The sequence below is a fragment of the Lotus japonicus genome, chromosome 5 (assembly GCF_012489685.1).
Source record: "Lotus japonicus ecotype B-129 chromosome 5, LjGifu_v1.2".
NCBI classification, from domain to species: domain Eukaryota; kingdom Viridiplantae; phylum Streptophyta; class Magnoliopsida; order Fabales; family Fabaceae; genus Lotus; species Lotus japonicus.
In genome coordinates, this window is record NC_080045.1 from 4893157 (window position 1) to 4903675 (window position 10519).

Consider the following 10519-nt stretch of genomic DNA (forward strand, 5'->3'; position numbering starts at 1 on the left):
TGTTTACAACCGTACATATGTTTCTCATACTTCAACCACATTAGGATTTTTTTATTACATTTTATGACTTATTATTTCCTTTAATTCTAAATTATATAGATAAGATTTTATTTTTTTGTTAAATTGAAGTTATAGTAGAAATAATTTATGTGTACCGTTCGTTTAAAATTTCTCTACCCAGACATCTAGTAATTATTTGTCACATTAGAAAATAGGTTTTAAACTTAATTAAAATAAAACATATTGTAATTGTTTGAATATGTGTGTGACGTTAAATAATTGAATGCCTGTGTAGAGATGTTTAATTCTTTTTATTAACCAAAACTAAATAATAATGTATATTAATTTATAAAATTTAAATAACTTATTATATTTTTGCATTAACTTGCTTATATATAATTTCTAAAATTTATATTACTTTGATCAGTTTGATGTGAAGGTGCAAAGCAGAAAAGTGGGAAAGTGCATGGCAAAGTCAGAAAGAGACACAGAAAGAACCAAATGAAAAGAAAAGGGTAGCAACCATTACGTAAGTGCAGGCTTCTTGTTGCACGAGTGTATTTACAATATTTTTAAATTGTTTAAAAACTATTATACTTTGAATATTAAAATAAATTTTAATTGCAATTATTATTAAACTAAAAATAATTATCTTGAGACATTTTAATAAATATTATTAGAGTTCTCTTTGTGTAAAAAAAATATATACTCAACTTTAATAATTAACATTGAATTAGTTTTAATATTTTTTTTTCGAAAATAAAATATTATATATATATATAAGAAGTTGAGATACATCCTCTCTCAACATTGGTACAGTAACCACACCAATAACAAGCAAAAACTCAGACCCTACGGTAATAACCTCCCAAAAACCTCTCAATAGGCAGATAGGAAAGTCATACCAAAAACCTACCGTCTACTCCGCTAGTTTTAATAATTTAATAATTCTTTAATTTTTTTATATTTACAATAATTATGTAAATTTGAAATATTTTATATGAAATAATAAGTTTTTAATATCATCAAATAAGTTCTAGTAATATGTGTGCTTTTTATAAAAAATTCTTTTAAAAATAAATAAAAAAGTAACTTTAACTTTTAAAATTATAATAAATTATAAATTTAATAGCTCTTTCAAAAAAACTTTAATAACGTAAAATATGCATTCTCAAGTCATTTGTAATTTATTCAACATTTTTGCATTATTTTTCTGCATTCTCAAGTCTTTTTCACTAATATATAATAGATCGAAATTTTTTTCAAATAATAAACACATACCTGATGGCGAAACTTTTTTGAATTTTAAAACTACCTTGTCAAGATTAGTTATTACTTTTTCATATTTTATTATTAATTAATTTTTATTCTTAATATTTGTTCACATATGAAAACATTACCTAGTTTCATTTTAATTATAAGTGTCTAATTTGTTTACAAAAGTAAATTTTAGTTTTTTATTATGAAGGATAGTGAGTAATTTCTATGAAAAATGAAAAGTCATGACTTAAATTTTTTTTCAAGGGGGTGAATGAGGGTCTTTATTTCTACTATTGAATTTAATGCTATATGGTTCAAGATTTCATACGGGTATATAGATAGATTAACGTTAACATCAAATTTCATACTAAAATAATTTCAAAATTAAATATAATGACGTGGACCCCGAAGAAATCACCCATTTTCTTTATGGGCTGTGGACCCAATGACAAGGGCCATACGAAAAAAATATTAGATACCATCATAACATTAGGAATCCATTGACCAAAAAAAAAAAAAAAAACATTAGGAATCCTCACTCAATAATCCAACGATCAAGTTCCGTTTCTTCATTGATAAATAAATAAAGGAGGTTCTGTTTTTTCCTTCTTCATTTTTAATTGTTTCTTTGCCTTTATTGTCTCTGTCAATGTCAGATTTGCCCTTTATTGGTACAACTATAATGGGTCCAGCCGTTGGAGAAGTTCTTGGACATTTTGATGATAATTTGATCAATTTGCATCATTTGGGATGACTTGCCAATTTGAATTCCTTTAGCAGGTCTTTTTCTGTTGTTGTTTCTTCTAAATAATCAGGGATTTCCACACTTTAATTAAGAAATGGTTGATGAATATAAGATATTCTTACCAAACTTTCAAAAGAAAATAACTGGTTAAGGGTATATGTTTAGATACTTCTTACCGGTGCTAATTAGTGTTAACATTCACATAAAAATAAAGAGATTAATTTCTATGCACTGACGGTGTAAAAAGTTTTACACTATCATTCAATCACAACCTTCCATTTTCTATTTTAGATATTATTAAATTTAAAATTAATTATGAGATAACAAAATGAAGGGATGTGATTGAATGATGTTGTAAAACTTATTTACACCGTCGATGCATAGAAATTAATCTAAAAAATAAAAGGTGAATTGAACTCTCTAAATAGATCGATAGAGATAATATATTCAAACACACAATGGACTTTGTTGATAAAAGTATATCAATGAATTTTAAATTTCAATTAAAATCGCACACAAACTTATCTGAACTTTACTTTTACCATTTATATATAGTTTTCTCGCAAACAATACATATATGAAATTTATCTGTTTTGCATTGTCGTGAAGATATCAGGTTCTTGTGATAGCTGAATAGTTGTTTGTAGTGTTCAAAGTCAAACATTGCGTCTCTCCAGTATGAAGAAGAAAGCGATTTGAAAAAGATGCTTTCATGTTTGGCACTGTTAATTAGTACTACTGATTTATTTGGATTAGCATTGTGAGGTTTGATTAATTTTGAATAGAATGGATTATAATAAAAGTGAAAATGAACTCATTTATGTTTAAATATATTTATGGAAAAAACATTTTATGCACATAATATTATTAAATCTAGTTGTGATTATTGTCTTTTTATAAGTTATATGGGTTTTGTAATGAAATTGATTTTGGAGCCAAAGTTTATTGTGAAAAGAAAATTATTGGACTCATAGCAAGGGTAAATAGAAGAAAAGATATATACTAACAATGTGTCGGTCTAGTGGTAAGCAAGCAGATCTCATAAGGATGAAATTAAAGTATAAATTTGAATTTCGACCAAGAAAGACATTTATTACGAGGGACATACAAATGTTTCCCAAATAAATAATAATATCCATCAAAGAAAAAAAAAAGAATAAACAAGAGAAGTAATAGAGAAAGAATGGAAGAAAAGAGATATTACCCGTTTCTTATTATTAAATGTATATCTCATACAAGACTTACACTACACATGTTAAGGTTGTAAACATTAGGAGACCAAGTTAGAATATGTTGGTTTCCAAATAGATTTAGATTATGTAGCCGTGTAGATCTGTTGAGAAACCAACGTAACGATTTCCTAATCAAACGATTACTCGAGGAAGGGATTTTGTTCCTCAATGCAGATTCTTAATGCACTTTAAAAAGCTCATAGTAATCGCTATTGAGAAGTTGTGACTAAGGTAAAGCTGTGAACGACTAAAATGGCTAAAAGACTTAAAGCGATAAAAATAAAGAGTTGAAGTAAACGAATTAAAATGTTGAAAGGTAAAAGCAGGAAAGTAAAGACAAAAAATAAATGCATGAAATTTGTAAATTTGATTTATTGTTTGAATTGTGTCTACAAATGAGGCTTAAACAAATATTTATAGAGGTAAACCACACTAATTATAGAAGTTATTTTCTTTCCATGAAGTCTACAATGTTCTCTAGGCACTAAGCATGTGTACAAACACTTAAGATCATCCTGTCAAAACCTCAAAATCGTCATATCAGCTAGTGGGTCTCCCTACCCAAGTTGATCGGTTGGCTCCACTACCTCCATTTGACATGAAACTCTTATATTTGTGGCAAGTGGATCCACTCTGACTTTCTCTTCAAGTATTAGACGAAAATGTTACTTAAAGATTAATTAATTACAGTAAAACTCCCAGTATTATGTAATATATTCCTTCCTTAAAAGTACGATTTGTTGTTATCAACAAAAATTGCATTAACTCTTTTAGCATGTGTTTTATCTGGGAATTTTAAACAGTAATGAATTTAGGCTACTGGTCTTCGACATTTCAAGGTCCAAATCAGTTAACGACTGACTGACAGTTGACCTGTCGGCTAATGACTGATTGACAGTTGACCCGTAACGACTGATTGACAACTGACCTGTGATTGTAAAGAATTGTATTACCTTCAAATGTATTTAGGACTTTTTTATAGTATTTTTTATTATTTTAGGCGTAACTTATGTTAAATTGGCTTAGCTAGGCAACATCAAAGTAATTCCATAATAGGAATAACTTTTTAAGATAATTTTCAAACCAAGATAAATTAAACCTTGGCGAGTGTCCGATTGACAATGAGTAAAATCGAAGAAGTCTAATGCTTCAATTTTTTGAATTCTAGAAAATTTTCATTTGTTATTTTTATCTTTTAATTATAATGGGATGATTAAAATCAAAATTAAAGTTTTTTTAGATGAAAAAAATAATAATTAGTACATCACAAAGATAAATTGCATCTTTTAGGAAACGATCTCTAGACATTTCTTTTCTCGGACCCTATGCCCCCAAATTAAAGTTAAAATTAAGGATGAGTTAAAGTTTCTAAAGTAAACTGAAAATTCAGATTTAATTAAAGGATTTGGGCAAAATTTAGTGTTCACAATGAAAAAAAATGGTCATTTTTGTTTTACCAAATCCCAAAATAATTGATTCAATACACAAAAGTGGACCATCGACCCAGTGGGTCCCTTTATTAATATGAAACGTTTTTTTTTTTAACTCAATTAATATGAAACGTTAGAAGAAGCAAGTTGTTGACAAAAAAATTAAAGAGAACTGAGCAAGCAAACAAGAAAATTTTAACACCAGCATTTTGCTTGAACTGTTATGTTAGCCCCCAAAGATTAAATAAACATTAAAAAGTCGCAGCTTCCCACACCACTACTAGGGGGAAGACGTGGCACCTCGTCATTCGCAATTTCGCATACCAATAGCTACCACATCATTCATAGTTATTATCGATTTATCGCTAATTCAATAAAATTAAAATTTTGCCTAGAACTAGTTACTAAGTTTTTTTTATGGAGAACTAGTTACTAAGTTAAGGAGAGGTTTTAAGTTTATCTGAATGAAACGGCATTAAATACTTGTTAAGAAAACTAAAAACTTAGTAGTAGACTAGTATCCAACTCCAAAAATATTTGAAACATGAGATGTGATTCTAAGGCTTCGAACTGTTAGTTCATCGCTGCTTGTATGCACTAAAAAATGTTTATTTTTACTAATTACTTCTAAATCGTTATTCGAGTATAATTACAAAAATATTAACTTGACTATTATACGTATGATGAACAAGCAAATAAATTAATTTTTTATTGGATCATTTTATATATGTTTTCTGAAAAAAAAATGCAGTAAAGAGGTGTTGAACGGAAAATATTTAACAAAGATATTTTCGGGAAGAAGCGTATTCAATTGCAACTAAATGAATAAGAAATGCTTTCTTCTCACGAAATGTATACACCGAGGCCATTTGCCCATTTCCATGGAAGATATTTCCCCACGTGAAAGCCGGATATTTCTTTACAAAAAAATCAAAGATTATTTTAGTCTTTTAATAAATTTAAACAAATTTAGTTCGTCAATTTTTTAATTATAATAAGGTGGAGACTAGCATGAAAGAGCAAATGGGTCTTCTATAGATGAAAGACCTTATTTTATCATAGGATTTTACATATTTACCCTTAAATTCATTTAAAAAATCAATTATGTCATAGATGTTATCTTCCCCCTTTTACCAGTTTACCCTCTTCTTCACCAACAAACCTCTCTGCACCCACCAAACACAATATTAACAACAGATCCAACAAAATCAAATCTCACACTTGGATTGTAATTTGCACTTGGATTGAAATCCAAGATTGATTAGAGGATGGATTAGAAAACATGGCTACAACGGGTAATAGAAACATAAATTGAAGTGAAAAGAATGAAAGGGAAAATCAAAATACCATGAAAGGGGAGGGAAGCGGTGGGTGGGGAAGATAAAAAAATCAAATTTCATGGTTTATGATTGATTGCATATGTGTTGATATTACAAATTGATCAGGGGAGGAACCCAAGATCGTACGGAGAACGGAGAAGAGGAGTCGCGGCCGGTAGAGGAAGGTTGGGTGGAGGTCACCGTCTCGGGAGGGGGCCCTGCAAAGCACTCCGAAGCTTAAGTTAGTTGAGAGCAACCTTGGATATATTTTGCGTGTGAAGAGGGTGAGAGATAGATACCTTGACTTCTGGAAACTTGAGGCCTTTTATACTCCTGGAGTTCTGAAGGGAGGGCCCCAACCTGTGAAGGGACGTCATGAGTGCCTCGGGCATTTGGGTTTCCCCTCGCCCTACCACTGTTGGATCCACCTGTGGCGCCTGTCACTCTCAGAGATCCTACGGCTCAGGGTTCCTCGTAACCCACTACCTAACCTCGAGATGTGACCTCAGCCCCCAAAGTACTGGTTGTGGAGCCCGCGATGGGATAGTCGACTAGATCTTTCTCAAAGTGTCACAGAGTCACTTGTTCTTCGATCGGCCCGTCTCGGTCGGGTGGGGGACCCGTCGTCCCCAGATGCGGTTTCGTCCCTGGTGGTTTGATCGTCCCAAGGGGTGTCCTTCACCCTGATCGTCCCTGTTTGTATAGTGGCGGTCGTCTCCGTAATCGGTTGTGCGGGATTGTCGATCTTGCGGAGTGGTCTGTACACCTCTCGTGGGACGGGGGTCGTCCTGGGTGTTCGTATCAGGGAGGGTTTCTCCTTGGCCCAGAACACAAATATTGCAAAATGATCGAAAGGGGAATGCTGGGGAAGGAGGAGAGCGTGAATTGGGGGAAAGAGACTTGGTGGAGAAGGGGGGACGTAGGGGATATTCCAGTAATTGTCACAAATGGTATTTTATTTAATTTTTTCATCAGGTAAGGTGACTTGCTACACTAGGTTTTTTTGCTCTTTCATGAGTGAAAGACCTATCTTTCTCTTTCATCCTAGAAGCCACCTTATAATAATAAAGATTCCCATTATTTATATTTTACTCAAATTCTTGAAATAATTATTTTTAAGTAAAATATTCCTGAATTAATAAACATTTTAAATTGAGTAAAAACATTAAATGTTGAATTTTTATTACATTCTTGAATATCTTTAAATTTTAAGATTATTTCATATTCTTAGAGTAAATTATAATTTTTTTTTTGTTAAAAGAAGTACTTAGTCCCGAAAAAATAAAAAACTACACACGGGTAGGCCGAGGGAACAACACACCTGAAACATAAAAAACGAAGTAAATTAGAACAACTAGAGGAGGACGCTCCAGAATATGAATGTCCAACTCAAGATCATGTGCCATATTAGCTAGCTTATCCGCAACCCGGTTGGCCTCCCGACAAAGGACACACCAGAACTCCCAAGCTCTATCTTTCCACATGTGAATGTGATCAAGCCACCATAGGGATGAAGATAGTATAAAATTAAGAAATTTAATAATATGAAAATAGAAATATTTTATTTAAATGTTAAAATAAAAACTTGGTTAATTTTGAAATAGCTAAGGTTGTTGTTGTGTTAAATACTTTGTAAGGAGAGCTTTTGTCCATCGTTAGCAATGCTACTTAGCTCGACCATAATTGTCTTATAAAACAATACATGTGATTTTTAGTTTGAACTACATGTTTGATCATGTTCAAGCCGAATAGGACTAATACAAGTGGCAAAGCTCTCACTTCCAAAGTTTAACGCAATCGTATTCATAAGGACTCAAACTCAAGACCTGTGCTTAAGAGGCAAAATAACTACTTAACCAATTGAGCTACATAGAGAATTGTTATATTTAGCAACATAATTGTATTTATTTTATTTATCTTCTTCCCTCCCCATCACCATGCGTTTTTCTTCCTCTTCTTCCCTCACCGTCACCATGAAACGTAAGGACAACGTTAATTATAGCAAAAACTTTCTTCAGCTCGAACGGTCCTTCTCTTAGTTGATGGTGTGATGACAAAGCCTTTCAAATTCATTTTTTGATTGAACGAATTGGTTGATTTGATGAGAATGTTTTAATTTTGAAGAAAGGGTAAATTGAAGAATTGGAAGCATACCTCATGCATGTGCCACAAGGAAGCATGCCAAAGATCTTTGTGAGCCCATCTAGCCCAAAACTCCATACTCACTTGAAATTCAGACATACCTAGTTGGATTTAGCACCCAAAGTTACCAAATTTCACATTCAAGAGCTTCTCTATGCTGAATTGGGAAAAAGGCCGGAACTTACAACAACACTCACTAATAGGGCAAATGTGCCAAACATATATATATTTCAGACATGTGTATCTCTCCACCTATACCAATATCAACTCCCACTATTTTTCACGCTCGAACCAACCCCAAATTACCATGAAAATATTGTCTCTGTTGTCCCAAGCAAAGATGAATGATCCAGAAGGCCCGAGAGCGAAGCATCAATGAGAACTGAGAGGTTCTCCGGCGAGCAAAACCCGACCTGCAACTGAGGTGTCCAAACAAACGGTTGAGCTTTTGGAGAAACGGACACCACCATCGTGTTCCTGGGATGAAGACCCATTATCCCTTATACTGTCGTGAACCGTCACCTCCGGTGAGTCCTTCGAGCCCTTCACTAGAAAACCTCTAGAATTCTCCCAAATTTTATAGAATTGTTCTTTACTCACCAATAAACGTTTTTAGTTTGGTGTAGAAATACAAAGAACTAAGGTTGAGCAAATGATGAAGTTTGAGGGTGTGATGACTCAGCTATGGTAGCTAAGACTTTTCAGCCATGGAAGAGAAAACACGATGGAGAGAGGTTTACTGGTTGTTCCATGGCGATGGTGAGGAGAGAAGATGAAAAAGATACATGATATAAATAAAATTATGTTGATAAATATAACACCCCTCTTTCAAGTCTTGAGTTCAAATCTCCCTTCATTTTGATTTTTGTTTAATGACGTGTCACGTCACGTAGGATGCTGATGTGACATTTAACGGTCACGTTGTTCATTTTCAAACGTTACAGTGATGGAGGGGGCGGGGGACATTCGTTGCACTTTTGAGAAACATAGAGAGTACAAATGTAGACGGAAAAAGTGTAAGAACGACTATTACACATAGTTGAAACATTAAGGGCAAAAACCGTTTTTTAGCCTAAATCTTTCACCAACGAAAGACCAAAATTTACCTCCTATATTGGTCACCCGTCGCCATGTCTTGTTGAGGAAATAAAAGTAAAACAACACTAGTCACAATTATCAGAGAAAATTGGTGAAGAAGATGGTAAATTAGTTAAAAAGAAGGCATATATAGCATAATTGATATATTTTTTTTAAATAAAGACCCACATAGTCAATTTAGACAAGACCATAACATTATATTAATAGTCCAAATTAAATGAAGGAAATCAAACTTGAAATCTTTGTTGCTTCTTTAAAACTCTAAATGCATGTGAGAATCGTAAGGAGGAATCATTTAAAATAAAACAAAAATTATCTGGATTCCCTTTTATGTAATTTGAAGTTTACTTAGAAATAATATTTAATTCAATCCTCAAGAAATAATTGTGCGCGTGAGACAAGTGCCAAATTGAGAACGAGATTCCAAATTCTGTGGGTACTCTTTCGTCCCTACCCACCCTATCAGCTTCAATCCACATGCTTTTCCATCTCCTCTCACTTCCTCTTCCTCATCTCTTTACTTGCATGTTTATCTTGGGGTTGATTGCAATTTAAGTCCCACATTGCTAATGAAGGAGAAAAAAATCAAGTTATGCATCTTAGAGAAGTCCCACGTCGCTTAGATTAGTGAGGGGTGAGAGGGTCCAAGACTATATATAGGGATCTCAGGCTCCTTGTTTCAACACACCAAAACACCAAGATGTAGCACCTGAAAACACTTTAAGTTTATTTTGTGTTTTCTTTTTCTCTTATGCTCTTGTTTTAGAGCATTGTGAGATGTAGTTCAAATATTTACTTTGGAGAGTGTGGGTGTACTGAGGTTATGGGGTGGTTGAGAGTGAAGTTTATGTGTTGTAACAATTTTCACATAGTGTTTATTCTCTGGTTGTCGGTTTTGACAACAGCCGTGGTTTTTTCTCCGGTTTTGGAGTTTCCACGTTATATTCTTGTGTTGTTGATTGCACTCCGGGTTTATTTTACTTCTTCAGCTGTGTTATTTCCTAACAGTGGTATCAGAGCTTCCGGTTCGATGGATATCACTTGGTGTGATATTGCGAAGGTGCTGAAGAAGTGGTCTGCAACTGCGATGATACTGTGATGGAGGAGTTGATGCAATCATGATTACACAAGGCGTTCTGGGCATGAGATTGTCCAGGTGACACACGGACATTGGTTGATATAGATGCAAGGTGTGTGGTGATAGCGTGCGGGCATTGGTTGGCATTGATGCAAGGTACGTTGTTATGTCGATGGCTGATGAACTTCCAGAGAAAGCCAACGTGGAAGTTGCAC